Genomic DNA, 22,269 nt, shown 5'->3' on the forward strand with positions numbered 1-22,269 from the left:
ATACCAATATGAATAAAATATCCTGGGACTTCAGATTCAAGATTGTAAACAGAGCAACTAAATTGATCTTTTCTTCCTCCCAAGATGCATTTGGAATTATAGTAGTGAAATAAATCATCAGCCCACAAGAACAGAGAGAATGAGAGGAGACCAGCAATAAAAGAGAGATTTAAACAAATTTTTGGAAGATAAAGCAAAGATTAATGAAATTGTTCTGAATGGTAAAGGTCAGAGGGTGATATGGGGCTGAAAGAAGAGGACATTTTGGTCTATATAGATACTATCTGACTTCTTCATCCCCTTATAGACAATTCACAGCAGTCAAATCTCCCTCTCTATAACAGTCAGGGAAGTGGTGTACAAATAGCTGAAAATAACTGACAAGTTTAAGTAGAAAAGGAATTTATTAAAGCATTTGGGATACTTCACAGAAGCTCAGCATGGGTGGGCCAGAAAACCCAAGTAATAAAGCACATAGCCAAAAACCACACCCAAAATCCCATGTAGATTGCTCTACAAAATACAGGCCTGCCAAGACACCAAGACACCACATGTTAAGACTGAAATCTCAATGTTTACTACATCTGAGTTCCTCTGAGCCAATCTGCTCTTCCATATCCCACACTTCTCATCTAAAATCTGGCATGAATGCCTATAATTGGTAGAGCCTAGTTCACAGTCTATATCCAGGCAGTAAGGCAACCTGGAAAAGTATGCATTGTAAAGCAGAGAATACCCCAAACATAGGCAAAATATTCAAAGATGGCCCCAAAAGGAAATGGTTGTAGGAAGATGGGACTGGAGGTAACTCAGTACATAATATGATCCTGAAGCTGCAGAAAATAAAACAAAACACAGAATGGAACAAAGGGGGAAAAGGAAGTAATAGCTCAAACTGGAAGCCACTATTCCAAATAAGAATATGAGTTCAGAGAGCTTCAAAGAATGAAATACAGTCTAAAAACTAAATAGATTAACTTAAAAAATTGAAAATTAAGAATATAATGAAGAAGATCCAGATTTCCTTTCCCAATAAGAAAATATAAAGTTAATTGAAAGATACTTTATAGAAACTCCTAATCTAAATATGGACCAAAATAAAATATGGCATAAATTTGTGCAAATGGTGGATTTAAAGAATCCATTTGAAAAAATCAATATTTTAAATAGCAAAAAGTGATTTGCAACACACCCCAATTTATTGATTTTTCAATTGTTTTGGTTCAACTGATAGACAAAAATGAAATATTTAATTAATTACAAAACTGACATAAAATATTATCAATATTTTCACCATAGTTGTCAACTTTGGGTAGTGTAATAATATAAGGAAAGATAGTGGGAAGGCACAGGGTTAAATATCTCAACCTCACAAAGTAGGAGGTCAAGAGAAACTATAGTGAATGGAAAATAGTGGCGGGGATTACTAATGTACCAATAAAAGAAATAGTGGTGGGGATTACTAATGTACCAGTAAAAGAGCTTAGAAAATTAATGTAATTATATGTAGAGGAAGGAGAAAGAAAGAAGGTGAAATTAATAAGCTAAGTTCTCTTCTACCATGATATCTGATTAACATTATTAAATGAAAAGAATAGAAAAAACAGTCCATATAAGCATATTATTTTAGCCCTAGAAAGGTAGCCATGGGTCTAAGAACCAAAACCAGAAATGGTTCAAGTTAGTTGTTCTCATGACCTGGGCTTGCATAGTGAGGGTAGGGGGCTTAGGCACTACAGTTTTTTTGTTTTTTGTTTTTTGTTTTATATTTTATTGATTTTTCTTACAGAGAGGAAGGGAGAGGGACAGAGAGCTAGAAACGTCAATGAGAGAGAAACATTGACCAGCTGCCTTTTGCACACCCCCTACCAGGGATGTGCCCGCAACCAATGTACATGCCCTTGACCGGAATTGAACCTGGGACCTTTCAGTCCGCAGACCAATGCTCTACCACTGAGCCAAACTGGTTTCGGCGGCACTACAGTTTTTAATTACAGTTGGGTTTTGTAGCCATATGCATAGATTATTTTCATGCAAAAATTATTATTTAGTCCTTTTAATTAAATAAAGTGTTATAAAATTTCAGAGATCATAGCTACTATCAAACTCCAAGGGGCCAACAAAATTTCATACAAGTGAAATTTTAGTTGAACTCCAAGAAATACATAGGAAGAGAGTATAGTGTTGCATTTCTTCTATTTTACTAGTAAGACACAATATTTTCACTCTGATAGCAGGCTCTCTGCTAAAATCAATGTTTTCTTACAATCACCAATGGCCTGCTAGCGGCTGTGATTTAGTTGTCATTGACTGCATGGGGTACTTGCCTCATTACAGACTGGACAATTTTAACTCATCAATATTTTGGTCAACAAACCATTTACGTAAAGACCATTTAATGAAGGAATATGAGCCCCGTGTCTTGTCTAGAAACCTTACATTGACATCTTATGGTAATATCAATGAAGAGCCAGCATAAAATTTGCAAAATGGGCCAGCCTAGAAGAAAAATCTCAGAAACAATAGTGAAGCATTCTTTTATGAAGTACATGTCACAAATAGTCTTGATAATCCAGAGTATGATATTATTAGGGAAAACATTGACATCAACAATACTGAGTTGCAAAGTGATCAAAAAGAAAATCAGATTCTGAATATTAAAAAAAAAAAGAATTCCTTAACCAATTTCTTTGATTTGCTCTTTCTTATGAAAGTAATAGGGTTTAAACAACAACAACAAAAAATCTTCATTTAAATAATTCTAAAAGAGCTCTCTCAGTAGGTTAAAAAAAATTCTAAAAGATAAAGCATTGTGAAATAGTTAAATAGGTAGAGTTTTTTCTTTCTTAACAGTACAAAACAATGGTTTATCTTTAAAAATCCACAATGTCTATATTTAAAGAATCACAACTACCAAAGAGAGTATTAATTAGGAAAAATCAGAGAGACTTATTTCTAGTTTGAGGAAATTATAATAGATCCCAAAGATGAGTAAAGATTTAACTGCCCCTTTGAAGAATGGTGAGGATATAAAGCATATTGTAAATATTATTTTTTTAAAAGATTCAAGATCAAACAAAGAATATCAATAAAACACAATAGGAACTATTGTGAGAACTGATTTGCAAATTTGGAATCAAAAAACCAAAAGCCACTTGTTCAAATGTCTGCTTTTTATGGAAAGAATATTTTTACATCCTGTTTGTTCTGTGCAAAACCCTTTCTCCCCCAAATCAAACCTGTGACTAGCAGTGTTGTTGCAAGATACTCAGGTCACTAGAAAAATATCCAGCTACCTCCTAGGTAGGTCTAATGTAATAAATATGTTAAAACTCTCTAAGAAATAACATTTTAATAATATAATAACCAGCTGCAACTCATGGGAGTTTATGAATGTCACTATACTATCTATTTAATATGTGCGTACTTATCTATGTGTTTCTAATTTATTTTCTCTTTCATCTCCTAAATGCTGACCAGTTGGTTCATAAATTTAGTTGGTGTATACAAAAATCTAATTATTTTATTATCTCATGTTTATAGTTTCTTAATTTTCATAGGTTTAGATACCCAGATAAACAGCTGCTAGTTAAAGCAAAATGAGAAAATATAATACTAAGAAAAACTAAGTTGTTCTATACCTTCACAAAACAGATATTTGGTAACAGCTGTTCTTAAATGTAAGTTCACATTTTTAAAGCCTATTATAATACTACTAGAGACCCAGTGCACAAAATTCATGCACTGTGGGGTGTGTGTGTGTGGGGGGGGGGGGGGGGGTTGCCTCAGCCCAGTCTGCACCATCTCCAATCTGGGACCCCTCGGGACATGTCCAACTGCTGGTTTAGGCACGATCCCTATGGGCAGTTGGACATCACTCTCACAAACCAGGACTGCTGGCTCCCAACTGCTTACCTGCCAGCCTAATAACCCCCTAACCCTCCCCTGCCAGCCTGATTGATGCCTAACTGCTCCTTTGCCAGCGCAATTGCCCCCAATTGCCCTCCCCTGCTGACCTGATTTCCTCCAACTGACCTCCCCTCCTGACCCAGTAACCCCCAACTTCCCTCCGGTGCCAGCCTGGTCACCCCAAACTGCCCTCCCCTGCTGTCCTGGTTGTCCCCAACTGCCCTTCCCTGTTGGCTCAGTCACCCCTAATTACCTCCCCTGCCATCCTGGCCACCCCTAACTGCCCTCCCCTGCTGACCTGGTCACTCACAACTACCCTCCTCTGCAGGCCATCTTGTGGCGGCAATCTTTGACCACATGGGGATGGCTATCTTTGACCACATCAGAGCAGCCATTTTGTGCGACGATATGAGGGTCAATTTGCATATTACCTCTTTATTATATAGGACTAGAAGCCTAATGCACAAAATCTTTGCAAGGGGCTCAGCCCTCGCAGCAGCCTCAGCTGTCTCCACAGCCCTCACAGCAGCCCCAGCTGCCTCACACAGCTGCCACCTACAGGTCATTCTGGAAGGTCATCCCAGAAGGTTGTTCCAGAAGACCATTCTGCCCTCTGGTCTAATTAGCATATTCTCTCTTTATTATATAAGATTAAAGAAGCTCCTGAGAATCCCTATTTGACTCAAGCCTTTATTACCCAGCATGAACAGATAAACATATACTCCGATAAATTTTATAGAAATTATTAGAAGCCTGGTGCACAAAATTTGTGCACTGGGTTGGGGTGTCTCTCATCCCAGCCTGCACCCTCTCCAATCTGGGACCCCTCTGGAAATGTCCAACTGCTGGTTTGGGCCCAATCCCTGTGGGATCCCTCTCACAATCTGGGACTGCTGGCTCCTAACCACTCACCTGTCTACCAGCCTGATTATCCCTAACCACTACCCTGCAGGCATGATTGACACCTAACTGTTCCTCTGCCAGCCCAATCACTCCCAACTGCCCTCCCCTGCTGTCCCAATCACCCACAACTGCCCTCCCCTGCAGGCCATCTTGTGACAATGTGGGGGTGGCCATCTTCTGATGCAAGGGTGTGAGGGTCAATATGCATATTGCTTCTTTATTATATAGAATTGGCCCAGCAGTACAACCTCTTTCTCTCAAAAATTTGCTGGCTCTTTCTCCCCTTTTTCCCTCTTTCTCTCCCTTTCTCCTCCTTCCTCTTCTCCTTCTCCTCCTCCTTCTTCCTCCTTCCTTCCCATTCCCCCCTCTCACTCCCTCTTTCCCTTTCCTCCTCTCCTTACTCTTCTTCACCTTCTTCTTCCTCTCTCTCTCTCAATCTACTTTCCTTCCCTTCCTTTTCCTCTTTTTCACTCATGATTATACACATATGTTTGTAAATATAAACTATTTCTAGATTTTCCTCACTAATTGGCAAAAACTTTAAAATTAAACTAATACCACAATGCCCCTAAGAGTCTGCAGCAGGTCATTTTCATTTGCTAGTCCATAGTACTCTAGTTTGATTTAATATGTCCACAATATAGCACAATTTTTTTTCAAATGTTCTCAAATACATGACTTTCACCTTGAGATTATCCAAAGCCCACCAGGCAATGGCTCCCCACAACTCTGACCTCTCCGCCGCAGTCTCCGTGCTATGCTAAGCAGAGCCAGCTGAGTACATTACCTAAGCATTTCAATGATCAAGCAAATGCTCTCCCACTCTTATTAAAAGTGAACTGTTTTCACTTTGGGGGAGACTTCATTTGGTACCATAAAATTGTATAGTGGGAAGAATCTAACCTACTAATTTTATGAAAGAATAAGTGACTGGCTGACTTTCATTCAGTAAGAATCAATATCTCCCAAAATTTTCCATAGCCTACTTTAAACATATTAAATGTTCCCAATTCTAAAAAAATATTTTAAACTTCCAACTTCACTGCACTTAAATTTGACAATTTTTACTACATATCTAGCATTTGTGTCTTTGATATTTCTTATACTTACTAAAATTTGCTGGAAAATATTAAAATGGTATTCATCACATCTTTAAGCTTGGCATGTTAGATTCAAGAGTTACAGAGTATATATATATATATATATATATATATATATATATATATATGGTTTTCATGTTGAAGCCAATAGAAAGTATGAGGATAACCCTAACACAGAACTATATTAAAAGGTTGTTAAATATGTAAATATATATTTTAAAAGAATATCTCCCCAATAAAACCCTAGAGAAGCAGAAAGAAACATAGTTAACTAAGAGAATCACTCCAGTTGATGAGAGCTTCAAATCAGCAGGAATATATAACTTTAAAAGTATATATAAATTATAATATAACCTAAAAATAACATATTATAATGTAACTTCAGAATATATAATGTGAAAACTTATAGAGTACTATAGGAAAAAGGCAGAAATCCACCTAGATGGTGGGATATTTTAATACACTCTCCTAAAGAATGAATAGAATAAGCTGAAACCTGTTTGGCTCAGTGAATAGAGCGTCAGCCTGCGGACTGAAAGGTCCCAGGTTCGATTCCGGTCAAAGGCATGTACATTGGTTGCCGGCACATCCCCAGTAGGGGGTGTGCAAGAGGCAGTTGATCGATGTTTCTCTCTCATTGATGTTTCTAACTCTCTATCCCTCTCTCTTCCTCTCTGTAAAAAATCAATAAAATGTATTTTTTTAAAAAGAATGAATAGAATAAGCAAAATAATAGATACAACAATATATGAAGATATATATTGTGTATCTCTTATTAATGGGAGCAATTTTAACAAAGGACATTGGGATAACATTAACAAGTATGACACACATTGAACTCTGCTCCCCCAAAATAGAGACAACACATTATTTTCAAGGACCAATGTTGCATTTAAAAAAACTGACTATACACAAAGATATAAAGCATGGTACAAACAGAACCAAAGGACTAAAATCAGACAGACCACATTATTTGACCAGAGTTCTAAGGCAGAAATAAACAGCAAAAAATATAACTGTATAAATGCCACGTGTTAAAACATTTAAAAAAAATCTTTTGAGCAAAAACAAAATAGATAAAATTAAAATCAAAATATATCTTAAACTGATAATTGTTTGTTTGTTTGTTTGTTTTTTCAATCACTTCAAAATTATTTCATACAGATTAAGGATTCCTTAAAGGGAAATTTCAAATAATAAAAAAAAAATCCAAAAAATAAGAAAGACCAAAAATTAATGAGCTATCATTCATCTTGAGATGTTAGAATAGAAGAGAAGTCAAAGAAAATAAAATGGAGACAATAAAAATAAAAGTTTCAATTAATGAAATATAAAACTAAATTCAAGATGGCAGCAAAATAGGTAGAAATTACACTCATCTCTTCCCAGAACCAACCTGGAAGTGTAACTAAAATATAGAGCAATCAAGCACAGTAGCCAATTAAAGATCAGCTGAAAGGAAACCTTATAAATAAGGATTTACAAAAGAGATCACATTGAGACTAGTAAGAAGTATAGAGACACAAAAAGGACTGGCTCTGCTCCTGCAGGCAGCAGCTGAGATTCTGGAGGCACCACCTGAGGAGTGTGGGGTCTCATGCCCAAACTGGGCTCCACAGCCCAGAGCATCAGAGTCAAGAAGAGAAACCCACCTGGCATCTGGCTGTGAAAAGCAGCAGGGTTTCTCTCCACCAGAGATGATGGCCTGCTAGAAAAATAGGAACCCCATTAAAGGGTCAACATATAAAATCTCTTTTGCAGCTACTTGCCCTGGACTCTGACAGAATGAGGGCAGAGCAGGCTACAGTTGTGTGAGGAAAAACTGGGGTTTGTGGTTCTGAGGAGAGAGCAGAGGAAACAACTGCCAGGATATCTGTGTTGAGTCGTCCTACAACACCACTGATGCCGTCTTTCTTGGGCTGAGCTTGCCCTTCCAAACAGCATCAGCCTGGGGGAAAGCAATAGCCGCACTTTCTAGACTCTCTGTTGACCCATCTTGCAGAGCTTCTGCCCTGCTGAGGAGTGAGAGGCCTGGGATGAGGTATAGAGGTCTGAGCAGACTCAAGGGATGTTAGTGGCTGAGTTTTGTGGCTTTCCCGTGAACCTGACTGGTTCCTTCTCCTCACGGTAAACCACTAGCCCTACTCTCTGAGCTCCCAGGGACCCCAACCTCATGACTCTTGGTGGCTCCACCCCGCTTACCTCTGGACAGGATCCAGGACAGTCTGAGGAGAGTGGCTCTGGGACGGAAGCCACTAGTAAAAAACTAAAATGGCAATAAATAAGGACCTATCAATAATCACCATTAAATGTAAATGGTTTAAATGCTCCAATCAAATGACATAGGGTAGCTGAATGGGTAAGAAAGCAAAAACCATATATATATGCTGTCTATAAGAAAACCACCTCAAAACAAAGGATATACACAAACTAAAGAGATGGGAAAAGGTATTTCATGCACATAGAAATGAAATAAAAGCTGGAGTAGCAATACTTATATCTTACAAAATAGACTTTAAAACAACAGCTATGGTAAAAGACAATGAAGGACACCATATAATGATAAAGTGAGCAATCCAACAAAAGGCTATGACCCTTATAAACATTTATGCACCCAACATAGGAGCACCTAACTATATAAAGCAAATCTTGATAGACATAAAGTGAGAAACGATTCTAATACTTTTACAGTAAAGAACTTTAACACCCTATTGACATCAGTGGATGAATCTTCCAGACAGAAAATCAACAATGAAACTGTGGCCTTAAATGATACACTAGATTAAATGGATTTAATTGATAGCCTTTGACACCCCAAAGTAGCAGAATATACATTATTTTCAAGTACACATGGAACATTTTCTAGACCACATGTTAGGACACAAAGTAAGTCTCAATAAGTATAAAAGGATTAAAATCATATCAAGCACCTTCTCTGACCATAATGGTATAAAATTAAAAATCACGAGAAAAACAATGAAAAACACATGGAGATTAAATGACATGTTATAAAATAACACACGGATTAATGATGAAATAAAGGAAGAAATCAAAAGATAATTTGACCAATAACATACTCAATGGGCAAAAACAAAAACCATTTCCCTTAAGAACAGGAACATGGCAGGGATGCCCACATTCACCAATATTCGACATAATAATGGCAGTGCTAGCCATAGTTGTAAGGTTGAGTAAAAACAGAATACAACATTTTATGGTAGGCATTAAAACAAGGCTAGGCCCCGAGGTAGGTTTCGTTCCTTCGGTACTAATTACCAGCCTGACCGCTGTGGAATGACCTACGGGGACAGACCAGCCTGACCGCTGTGGAATGACCTATGGGGACAGACCAGCCTGACCGCTGTGGAATGACCTACAGGGACAGACCAGCCTGATCGCTGTGGAATGACCTACAGGAACAGACGAGCCTGACGGCTGTGGAATGACCTGTGGGGACAGACCAGCCTGACCGCTATGGAATGACCTATGGGGACAGACCAGCCTGACCGTCGTGGAATGCACCTACAGGGACAGACCAGCCTGATCGCTATGGAATGACCTACGGGAACAGAACAGCCTGACCACCATGGAATGCACCTATGGGAACCGACCACTCCAGAGATACTGCGACTGCAAAAGAGGACTTAGGCAAGGGAACTGGGGGGTGGGGGTGGGAGGGGGAAGAAGGAGGAAGGGTGCTTACTTAAATAGCTGGGTTAGAGTATAAAACTTAGAAAGAAACTTAGAGCGGGGTCCGAGTGAGGAACGGGTGAGTGCCACTGCTCTGGTGCCCCAGCTCTGACCCTAGCTCGAGCTAGAATAAAGACTTTCTGCCTTTGCAATGAACTCGGCTCCCTGGTGGTCTGTGGGTTCCAGAATCTACAGGGCACAACAATAGTGATCAGACAAGAAGAAGAAATTTAAAAAAAGGCATCCAAATTAGAAAAGAAGTAAAGTTGTCATTATTTGCAGATGACTTGATATTGTACATAGGATACCCTAAAGACTCGATCAAAAACTACCTAGAACTAATGAATGAATTTGGCAATGTAGCAGGATACAAAATTAACCCAGAAATCTATGGCTTTATTATACACCAATAATGAACTCACAGAAAGAGAAACAAACAAACAAAAATTGCAACAAAAAAATAAGATACCTAATAATAAATTTAACCAAGGAGGTAAAGTACCTGTACTCAGAAAATTACAGGATGCTGAAAAAAGAGAGGAAGTCATAAAAAAAATGGAAGAATATACTGTGTTCATAGATTGGAAGAATCAACATCATTAAAATGTCCATATTACCCAAAGCAATCTTAGATTCAATGCAATCCCCATTAAAATACCAACGGCATACTACAAGACCTAGAACAAACTCCAAAAATTCACCTGGAATAAAAAAAGACTGAATAGCTGCGGTAATCTTCTTTCTCAAAGTTCTTCTTTCTCACAATACCAGGTATCAAGCTATACTACAAAGCCACTGTTCTCAAAACTGCCTGGTACTTGCATAAGAACAGACATGTAAACCAAAGGAACAGAACAGAGAATGCAGAGATCAACCCAAGCCATTGTGATTAATTAATATTTGACAAAGGAGGCAAGAGTATACAATGGAGTCAAGACAGTCTCTTCAATAAATGGTGTTGGGAAAATTGGATAGATACATGAAAAAAAAAATGAAACTAGATCACCAACTTACATCGTACACAAACATAAATTCAAAATGGATAAAAGATTTAAGTGTAAGATGGAAAAACATAAAAAGCCTAGAAGAAGCCAGAGGCAGCAAAATATCAGACATATGTTATAACAATATCTTTACTGATACAGCTCCTAGGGCTATGGAAACTAAGGGGGAAAATGAACAAATGGGACTACATCAAAATAAAAAGCTTCTTCATAGTGAAAGAAACCATCAACAAAGCAATAAGAAAGCCCACTGCATGGGAGAACATATTTTCCAGTGTTATCTCTGATAAGGGTTTAATCTCCAAAATTTATAGGAAGTTCATAAAACTTATTTAAAACAATTCAATCAAAAAATAGGCAAAGGACCTAAATGGACACTTTTCAAAAGAAGACATACAGAAGGCCATGAAACATATGAAAAAATGCTCAAAAATCACTAATCATCCCAGAGATGCCAATTAAAAATGACAATGAGATATTACCTCACACCTGTCAGAATGGCTACCATCAACAAGTCAACAAATGACAAGAGTTGAGAATGTGGAAAAAAGGGCACCCTAGTACAGTGGTTGGCAAACTCATTAGTCAAAAGAACCAAATATCTACAGTACAACGATTGAAATTTATTTTGAGAGCCAAATTTTTCAAACTTAAACTTCTTCTAACACCACTTCTTCAAAATAGACTCACCCAGGCCATCGTATTTTGTGGAAGAGCCACCCTCAAGGGGCCAAAGATCCACATGTGGCTCACAAGCTGTAGTTTGCCATAATACATTGCTGGTGGGAATGCAGCCACTGTGGAAAACAGTATGGAGTTTCCTCAAAAAAATTAAATATGGAACTTCCATTTGACCTAGTGATCCCACTTCTAGGAATCTATACTAATAAAAGGGTAATATGCTAATTAGACCGAGAGATCTTTCAGATGTCCTTCTGGACAAAGCCATGATGGTGGGGCCGAAGCAGAGGTGGTTAGGGGTGATCAGGTCAGGAGAGGAGGGCAACTGGATGCTAGCAGGCCGCAGGGAGGGCCAATTGTGAGTGAGCAAGCCAGCTGGGGGGGAAGGGGTGGGAGGCAATTGGGGGCAAGAAGGCCGGTGGGGTAGGCCATTGGGGGAAAGCAGTCCAGCAGGCAGAGTGGTTATGGGCAATTAAGCAGGCAGGCAGGTGAGCAGTTAGGAGTTAGTAGTCCTGGATTGCAAGGGGTCCCAGATCAGAGAGGGTGTGGGCCAGGCTGAAGGACACCCCCTCCCATGCACAAATTTTGTGCACCAGGCCACTAGCATATCATAAGAAACCCAAAGCACCAATCAGAAAGAATGTATGCATCCCTATGTTCATAGCAGCACAATTTACAATAGCTAAGATCTGATAAAAACAGTCCAAGTGCCCATCAGTAGATGAATGGATAAAAAAAGCTGTGGTACATTTTCACAATGGCAACTATAAAAAAAGAAAGAACTCTTATCATTTGCAACAGCATGAATAGACCTTAAGAGCATTATGCTAAAGGAAATAAGCCAGTCAGAGAAAGATAAATATCACATAATCTCACTCATGTGTGGAATCTAATGAACAAAATAAATTGATGAACAAAATAGATCCAGACACATAATAGCATGAAATAGTATGGAATCTCAGAGGGAAGGTGGTGGAGGGTGAATGGGTGGGAGGATAGCAACCAAAGAACTTGTATGCATATATACATAACCTATGGACACAGACAATAGGTTGGTGAAGGCCTGGGGCAGGCGGCGGGGCAGGCTAGAAGGGGTCAATGGAGGAAAAAGATGATATATGTAATACTTTCAAAAATAAAGATTTAATTCTTTTTTTAAAAAAGAGTAAAAGAGGATAGTTTGTGCTCAGCTCAATCTCGTTGCTGTAGATAGTTCTAAATTTTTTTAAAGGAACCAGGAATATATAATTGAGTATATAATCTCAAAAAGTTTTAATGTTGGATCAAATTACTTTTAAATATTAAGGAGGCCAAAATAAAGTCATTTTATAAACTCTGAGCAATACCAATATACATAAATATCACATAATCTCACTCATATGTGGAATCTAACAAAATAAAATGATGAACAAAACAGATTCAGAGACAATGAAACATGCAACAGACTGACATATTTCAGAGGAAAAGGGCAGGGAGGAGGGACAGGAAGAAATTAACCAAAGAACTTATATGCATACTAGAGGCCCGATGCACGAAATTCATGCAAGGAGCTCAGCCCCCGCTGCCACTGTGGCTGGCTGCCTTTGCTTTGGCTCCAGGGTAGGGCCGTTAGGGGCAATCAGACTGGCAGGGGAGCAGTTAGGCATCAATCAGGCTAGCAGGGGAGTGGTTAGGGGGTGATCAGGCTGGCAGGCAGAAGCAGTTAAGGGCAATCAGGAAGGCAGGCAGGTGAGCAGTTGGAAGCCAGCAGTCCTGGATTGTGAGAGGGATGTCTGACTCACAATAAATACTTGATCGGGTTTAAACGGGCAGTCAGACATCCCTTGAGGGGTACCAGATTGGAGAGGGTGCAGGCTGGGCTGAGGGACAAACACCCCACACACACAGGTTGAGAACTGCTAGCAGGGTCACCTAAGGCCATCAGAAAACACAGATATTTACATTATGATTCATAACAGTGGCAAAATTACAGTTATGAAGTAGCAACGAAAATAATTTTATGGTTGGGGATCACCACAAAATGAGGAATTGTATTAAAGGGTCGCAGCCTTAGAAAGGTTGAGTACCACTGCTCTAAAACATTATATACATAGTTTTGGCCAGTAGGTGAACATTTGTACCATTCCAGTTTAATTAAAAGCAGAATTTGAAAACCACATAAAAATCTTAAGAATTAAATCAGACTATAGCCATTTTCTTCATTTTTAACTCCATAGAACTCTCTGTGTGTTCTCAGAAAAAAAAGAAAAGAAAAAAAAAGAAAAAAAAAAAGCACTACAATTACCGCCAAGACATTCATTTTTTAATGGATATTTTAGTTTTATTTCCAAGACCTCCTGAGATATTGCACTTCACAAACACAAACCATTTGGTTATATAATAGTGATCTAAGTTTGAAGACATGAATGTTTTTTCTTGGTAAATTCGTGAGACTAAAACCCCCACATTACAAAAGAGAATGGAGCTTCTGCCAACGACAATGATGCTTCAAAGCCATGAATGAGTTGGCTGTGGACTCTGAGCAGTCAGATCCACCCATTGTTCCCAGTTGTTTTTCAAAAAGCAAGGAGAGCCCTAGCTGGTTTGGGCCTGTGGACTGAAGGGTCCTGGGTTTGATTCCAGTCAAGGGCAGATGCCCAGGTTGTGGGCTTAATCTCCGGTAGGGGGTGTGCAGAGGGCAGCCAATCAATGATTCTCTCTCATCATTGATGTTTCTATCTCTCTCTCCCTCTCCCTCTCTGGAATCAATAAAAATATATTTTAAAAAGCAAGAAGCCAAGGTATATCCATTCTACTACTGGGCGTTCATTCAACAGTTTGTTGAATTCTTAGAACACCTGTTTCAAAGGAGATGATCATCTACTTCACCAGAAATATGAGAGAAGGCCAATGCCTGAATGATTGATTTATGACATTTCCGGCCCAAAAGCAAAAAGGCCCTGAAACTAAGTTCAAATGTGTTCATAAAAGAATACTTCAATAAGCATAACCAACGGACACAAGACATGGAGGGGGGAGGGGGAGGGCAAGTGCCGGGGAGGAGGGGAGACTGGGGGAAGATGAATGGGGGGGGAGGCGGGGAGGAGGGGAAGGAGACATATATACTACTATTTGTAATACTTTAAACAATAAAAAAAAAGAATACTTTAAAGAATACTTTAAATCCATTTCATTCTCCCTCACTGCAAACAACACACATGCTGGTGGAAAGACATTATTTCATATCAAAGCCACCAAAAAAGCCAGACCACTTCTAAACCTGTCCTAATAGCTGATGACTAAATCTTAAATAATTCTGAATTATACTTAGCAACAAAAGCCATTCTATCATTCTTTGTCTGCTTAAGCCAATAGTTGTCTGTTGTTGTTGTTTTAATAAAAAAAGAAATGAAAGGTTCAATGACACTTTATAGTACACGCTGCTTGTATAACTTTGTGGTGTGTGTGTGTGTGTGTGTGTGTGTGTGTGTGTGTGTGTTTGTGTGTGTGTATGTGTCAATTCCTAATTTCTGGCTTATCAGTTTAGTTAACCTCTGCTATTTTCTGGGATTCATTCCAAGGGGACCAAAATGCATTATTAAAATTGGCATCTCTGCTCCTAAGCTTAATTCAGAGAGGCTCTGAAGCAGTCTGAAACCATTTTTTTAATATTCTGCACACAACTTTATGCTAAAAAGTAACAAACACTGTTCAAGATCAGTAATTGATAGGAAATGTGAAATGCTTAGTTTTCCTTCAAAACAATTTTTATGTATTCCAAATGTACAATACTGAAAGAGAATAAGTACTTTGCTGATGTCACATGTTTTTGTTGCAATGTTGCAAATACTCTACTGACTTAAAGTTGAACAAGATTCTTTCAGGTATTGTGAGAGATGATGTAAGTACTTACATATAAAATATATATTTTTGAACGCTTTTTTAAATTTTTTTTTCTTTAATTTTTGTTTGGAAAAAAACTATCGATATAAATCATAAATGCCTATTAACAAGAATGCCAAGAACCAATGTCATGAAATTATTAATCTAACATGGTAAAGAGTTAGAGCAATATACATTTTTTTAAGTTGGGAAACATTTTAGATATTATTAAAATGCCCTCAGATTCTCAATCCAACCCTCTAATTTGACAGATGAGGAAACTGAGGCCCAGAGAAGGTAAGCTAACCAGTGTCACAGACAAATGGCACATCATACCAAAATTCTGACTTCAAGTCCAAAGCTCTTTGTTTCAATATCTTTTAAGATTTGGGGAAAGAACTTTAACAGAGGACACTCTAAGCAACCCCTCACTATAAGGACCTCCTTCAGGGTTACGAGAGCCAGTGTAATCCTGTTTACAAATGCAAGTCCCAGAAATGGCACCCACAACACCCCATTTCTTAGCCGGCCTCGTCATACCTGAGGTTTCCGAAGTGATTCCCCGGTTGGGTCTCTTTTTCTCACCTCTACGAATCCCTTTAAACAAGTGCTTTGGTCGGGATTGGGTCTTGTAATTTTTGTTTTTTAATTTGCTTGAGGACAGCAGAAAGGGTGGAAAGCAGAGGCTCAAGTCTATAACACACTTTTATTTTTTTTCTTCTGTCATCCAAACCAATAAATCCTCCCTCCAGGGCCCAAGGCTCACGGTTTACGTCGCAGTCTCAGTCCCTTCCCTTCCCTTCCCTTCCAAAGTCCCAAAGTGCAGGAGGGAGACTGAAAAGAAGTTGTCAGGTTGGCAAGTCCTTTTTCCCTGGCGCAGACAGGTGCGCCCAGGCTCCGCTGGCTGCCCTCAGCCCTGCGCCCCATCCCCCTCGTCTCTGCTCCCTCCACCTCCACCCCCACCCCGATTCCCAGCCCAGGGGAAGCAGAGAGCTCCCGGCGCCCCTCCAGCCGCCCCCTCTCAGGTGGCCCAGCTGAGCAGCCCGAACCCCGGCTCCCCAGGTGGCCCGGGGCGGCCGCCCCAGCAGCGGCTCTTGGATCGCCCGGGGCCAGAGGAGGAGGCAGTGGGGGGAATGGAAGAGAGAGAAGTGGGTCCCACCTCGATGCCGGGGTCCAACCCGGACGGAAAGCAGAGATGGCACCGCACCTGGGCTCTCGCACTCGCGTGGCTCTGGCTCAGCCGGCGGCGTGGACTCTGCAGCGGGGCGGCTCCGAACTCCTCACCGAAGGGGCCGGGCAACTCTCCGGAGAGCAGAGAGCGCGGAGAGCAGTGAGGGTGTGGGGAGGAGGGGCTAAGAGGGGACGGGTGGGGAGAGGAGAGGGGAGGGACAGCTGGCTGGCGTCAGCGCCCCTCTCCACCCGCAGCGCCCCTATCCACGCCCGCTCCGGGCGGGAGGCACGGACCCGGTGGCGGCCAGGTGACCGGGGCGCAGGTGACCGCGGCGGCGGCTGTTGCGGGTGGCCGCGGGGAGGACAACAACCAACTGAGAGCTGGGGAAGGAGGACCCTCTGCGCTCCCTGAGGCAGAAAGCACAGGCAAACCCAGCAGGAGGGCGGCGGGGCTCCTGGATGCTGCATCAGCTACAGCTCGCCCACCTTAAGCCAGCGCTTCTCAGACCCTTCCTTGGGCTAGGAGTCCCCCTGTTCCTCCCTCTTCTAGACTTACAGGCCTCTGCTCCGCCAGGGGTGGGAAATGTGCCCTAATCAATTCAGTAACCAGGGGGAGTGGGAAAGGAAAGCGAATTGAAAAGCCCAGGAATAGTGAGGGAGTGAGTTTCCTGTAACCAAGGATGTCAGCCAACCATATTGGTCATGCTTGTAAGGAAGGCTGAAGAGGCCACTTACGCATCAAGTGGGAGGCTGGACTAAATGGCCACTTACCTTTACCTTGAAATTTAATGGCTTTTGATTTAGAGGCGGGGGAAAAGCATCCTAGAACAGTCTGATTCCGGCCTCAAAGTAAATAGACATTTTCTTGTTCTCCACTCAAAATGTCCATGTTTATCAATTGAGGAGGTGTTGGGTGCCAGACAATATGCTAGGTGCAGTTATTGTGCTCCTTGCACTTGGGGTTGTGGCAGACAGACAAGCAAGTGTTCCTATAACTATCAATTGTGATTGATGATTCAGGGTGAGGAGGAATGAAGTAAGTGGAGTGGACATACTCTAGGCTGGTTGGATAGTTAATTTTAAAAGGTTTCTAGACATGGACTTGCCTAACACCCTCACAGGAAGAGGCATCAGAAGCACAGAGAGAAAGTAGCCCAGAGATAGATAAGGCCAAAAGCCAGCTGTCCTGTCTCCCTAACCCAGTCACTTTGCCAATTTTGTTAATGGTCCTTTTCCCCCATAGAAATATCCTTCCATGACCAGTGTCACTTTCCTGAAGAGCCTTTGAATCTCCAGACCACTTGTTGAGGCTACTTTATCCCAAAATTTCATATTTGCGTGCTGAATGAACTTTCTGGGCCATCTGTCATAGGCAAAAATAACCTCAAAGCACTAATCTTTCAGTTTTCATCAAACCTCACAAAAACAGATAATGTCTCCAGTGGGTAGAGACAAAAATTGGAGTAGAGATACTGACTTTCCTGAATTATTATGAAATTAAACAACATAGCAGAATCCTTAATCTGATAATTGGTATAAAAATAGCATGTTAGTGTGTTAGAGCTGCCTTAAGAAATGATCACAAACTTAATATTTAAAACACTAGAAATGTATTCTCTCACTGTTTCAGAGGCCAGAAGTCCAAAGTCAGTGTACCATTTGGTCTACACTCCCTCCCACAGCTCTTGGGGAGAATTCTTTCTTGCCTCAGGCAGCTTCTGGTAACTGCAGGAATTCATTGACTTGTAGTTGCATCTCTCTGATCATTGACTCCATCTTCACATGGTCTTCTTCTCTGTGTCTGCCTTCTTCTCCTCTGTCTCTTATAAGTACACTTGTCATTGGATTTAGGGACCATCCAGATAATCCAGGATGATCTCAACTCAATATTCTTGCTTAATTACATCTGCAAAGACCTTTATTTTTAAGTAAGGTCCTGACGATGAACTCAGATTTGACTGCCTGCCAATTCTCAAGGAGATGCTAGTGCAAGGAAAGAGGGTTTATTCAGGTGCTGGCAACCTGAGAAAGTAGTGGACTCCCTTCCCCCTTTCCCACCGCCCCCCCCCCCCCAAAAAAAAAATCTTAACCTCTCAGTGGAGGAGAAGTTTTATTAGGAGGAAGAGGGAGAGCAGAACAAAGAAATCAGGTGGAAGAAGGCTGAAACTTCTCTTCCTGTAAGTCAGCATAGTCCATTCCAATGATTTTCCCAAAACTGGTCAGGCAGAGGGCCGGTTTTTATGGTTGAGAATCAGCAAGTCTTTCAGAGCCAAAACAGTTGTTGTAGTTAACCTCCTCACCTAAAGCTAGTTCTTGGAACTCTTACACAAATATGTCACATACCCATAAGTTACATATTAGTTAACAATACATCTTTTACAAAAACGCTTTTAACAGAAACAATATTAAAAGAATAGAGAGATGGGTTACAACTCCCCACTATCAGTGTTGTTGTTTTTTTTCATTTTTATGGAAGTTTTTCTTTTTCCCCTAACTAATTGGTAGCAGAGCCTTGGAAAATTAATTTGGCATAAAATGTCAAAATCTATTGTGGGATATGTTTTCTAGTTTGATCAAGAGGAGAAGCCTCAAGATGCATTTGCTTTTCAATCCTTGAGGCTTGTTTACATATTTTATGATACATAACATGATTAACTTAAATGTCATATAAAGGATTAAAATTAGTATTAGAAGAGTTAGGCCTAAATTTATAATTTCTCCCAAGAGAGACTTTAGTCCACAAAGTATCCAGAATAGGTCAGAAAACCAGTCTCTTATCCCTTGAAACAATGGGGTATGGTGATCTAAAGTCTGTTGTAGCCAAGTGGCTTGCTGTATAATCTTATCACTGCTGGTTTCAACGTGTGAAGAAGTATTTATATAGGTACAAAAAGAAATGAATTATACTCAGTCATACATACTCCTCCTTCTTCAGCAAAAATATAATCTAATGTTATTCTATTACCTAATACTACTTTTGCTAACGAGTCTACAGATTTTTGCAGATTGTCAAGTGAAACAGCAGTTTCATGGGCTGTAAGTATTAATGTTCTAGATAGGTTACATAAAATATGACAGTGGACTACCATGTCCTACCATGACAGGATGGTATAACCAAAGCAATATTTGTCCCTGTCAGGGAGGTATCTTAGAAGATCTAGAGCTACTTGAGTGAATAGCTCAAGCAAGCTACTCCAGTGGCCAGTCTCATTTCCTGGGTTGACTAATAAAGGAGTAACTAATGATCCTAGAAAACATTGTCCAGCATCAGGCTTTGCCTGTAATATCTTTAGATTTGGGTGAATTCCTTGGGTTCTAGAGGTCACCAAAAAAAAAAAAAAAAAAAAAAAAAAAAAAAAAAAAAAAAAAAGATGTTAAGGGATTTTCTTGCAATTTTCCAGGAAAGCAAACTTTGCTCCTTACCTGGAAAGACTGCCTTGAGCCATGTGAATAAGCAAGGTACCAGGCCACTTCTGCAGGGGCTTTATTTGGTTTCAAAGTCTATCTTAATTCCTTAAACTGTTTTGGTGTCATCAGAGACTAGGCATGTCTCTCTCAAATATGACTTTTCAATCAAGGTCTCAGCTAATAAAACCATAATTGGAAACCAGTTTTGTGTTCTATTATTTAAAAAAATCAGATTCTCATTTAATTTATGCAAATAAACATATTGCCATGGAAACAATAATACTCATTAAGAGTTTCTACATTCTGGAGGGATCAGGTATGGAGACAAATATGTAATTTACCAAATTGCTTTCAAAAGTAAGTCTCCAGCCAAAACCAGTTTGGCTCAGCGGTAGAGCATCGGTCTTGTGGACTGAAAGGTCCCGGGTTGGATTCCGGTCAAGGGCATGTACATTGGTTGCGGGCACATCCCCAGTGGGGGATGTGCAAGAGGCAGCTGGTCGATGTTTCTCTCCCATCGACGTTTCTAGCTCTCTATCTCTCTCCCTTCCTCTCTGTAAAAAAAAAAAAAAAAAAAAGTAAGTCTCCTTATATCTGGCAAGCAAGAAGAAAATCCTTATTGTTGTTTTTAACAAATTATAAAATAATCAAATTCCAATACTGTATTATCTTACTTTGGATTCTTAAACTTATATACTTAATTAAATTAATTATTCAGCTTACTTATATAATTTCATTTCAAAATTCCTCTTCCCAAACCTACAAACTTTCACAAATCTTCTTACCCATATATATATAAAAGCCTAAGCAACAGAATGAAAGGTTGATCAGTCCCTATGACACGCACTGATTACCTGGAGCAGACGCTCAATGCAGGATCTGCCCCCTGGTGGTCAGTGTGCTTCCACAGCGGGAGCACCACTCAGCCAGAAGTCCCAGCTCATAGCTGGTGAGCACAGCTTCTGCAGCTTGAGCTTCTCCCACCTCCACTACAGCACTACCAAGTGGTGGTAGTGGCAGGTGCAGGGGACATGGATGATCAGTGGTGGCACCTGGCCCCAGCTCAGGCTCCTCCCTGGCCACCTGCCCCTTTGTGCACTACTGCATCCCTTGGGGGATTCTTGATTCCCGGTTTCAGCCTGATCCCCACAGGCCAGGCTGAAACCAGCTGTCTGAGGGGTTCCAGATTGCGAGAGAGCACAAGCCAGCCTGAGGGACCCCACCCATGCACAAATCCTTGCACCAGGCCTCTAGTTCAGAAATAACCAGCTGTAGAACAATTCATGTTCTTCCTTTGCCTTCAGAAAGTATCTTCATACTTTATACCTTCTAATCACAAAACCATAATTCTTAACTTTTAGAAACCTTAATTTTTTTTTAATGACAACTAAAAAGTAAGCTATTAGCATTCTTTAAACTGGCAAAACATATTTCATAACTTCTAGAAACAGGTTAATACTCTCACTATTTTCTTGAGTGAGGGAAAAATCACTAAAAGGAAACCTTTGATTTAAAAAAAGAAAATAATAAGATTACCTATCTTCTCTTTCTTAAAAAAAAAAAATCAATAAGATGCCTATTTACACATATACAGGTCCTGCTAAGAACAATCAATCATGACTGAAAGCACTTAAAAAATATTTTGTCCAGCCGAAGCCAGTTTGGCTCAGTGGACTGAAAGGTCAGCCTGCGAACTGAAAGGTCCCAGGTTTGATACTGGTCAAGGGTATGTATCTTGGTTGAGGGCACATCCCCAGTGGGAGGTGTGCAGGAGGCAGCTGATCAACGTTTCTCCCTCATCGATGTTTCTAATTCTCTATCCTTTTCCCTTCCTCTCTGTAAAAAATCAAATAAATAAATAAATAAATAAATAAATAAATAAATAAATATTTCACTATATCCCCTACTGGTTCTGGTTCTGTGATTGAACCCTAACAGATTTTGGTAAGTGGAAATAAGGTGTTGCTATAACAAAACACAACAACAAAAAATGATGGAATGGCTTTAGAATTGGTAACAGATAGAAACTGGAAGAATTTTGAGGAACATGATGGAAAAATAGCCTATCTTATCTTAAACAGATTATTAATAAAAATAGGGCAATTAACAACTCTGAGTGAGGACACAGAAGGAGGTGGGGAGCATGTTTAAAAAAACACACATCACCTCATAGAATATCTAAACCATCATGAACAGACTGGTGGTACAAATATGGGCATTCAAGTGTCTGGTGGTGAGTATTCAGAAGTATGTGAGGAACATGTATATTTGAGAAATTTCTTTTTTACATAGTGACAGAAAGCTTAGTAGAATTGTGTCCTGCAATTATATAGAAAACAGAACTTGTATACAATGAAATTGGATGTAAACTGAGATTTCCAAGCCAAGTGTTGAAGATGCATCCTGGCTTCCTATTGCTCAGTGTAAAATGCAAGGAGAGAGCGATAAATTAAGGAAAGAATTCTTAAACACAAAGGAACCAAGACTTAATGATTTGGGGAAGTTCTCAGCTTATCCAGTTTCCAAAAGAAGCAGGATTAAGA

At 40.0% G+C, this 22,269-nt stretch overlaps 1 protein-coding gene across 3 annotated transcripts in view; it reads right to left on the reverse strand.

The window, feature by feature from the left end:
• LEPR (leptin receptor) overlaps positions 1-16,487 on the reverse strand; it is an 81,332-nt gene extending 64,845 nt beyond the window's left edge. The window contains exon 1 of one of the 3 annotated variants that reach the window (XM_084871356.1): positions 16,356-16,487. The gene's annotated coding sequence lies outside the window, so the exon portion shown is untranslated. Of the gene's footprint in view, positions 1-16,307 lie in introns of all 3 variants that reach the window. The other 2 variants (XM_084871355.1, XM_084871357.1) reach the window with 2 other exon arrangements.
• Between the last annotated feature and the right edge of the window lie 5,782 nt (positions 16,488-22,269).

Source organism: Pipistrellus hanaki, assembly GCF_964339955.1.
Source record: "Pipistrellus hanaki genome assembly, chromosome: 2".
In the NCBI taxonomy this organism is placed as follows: Eukaryota; Metazoa; Chordata; class Mammalia; order Chiroptera; family Vespertilionidae; genus Pipistrellus; species Pipistrellus hanaki.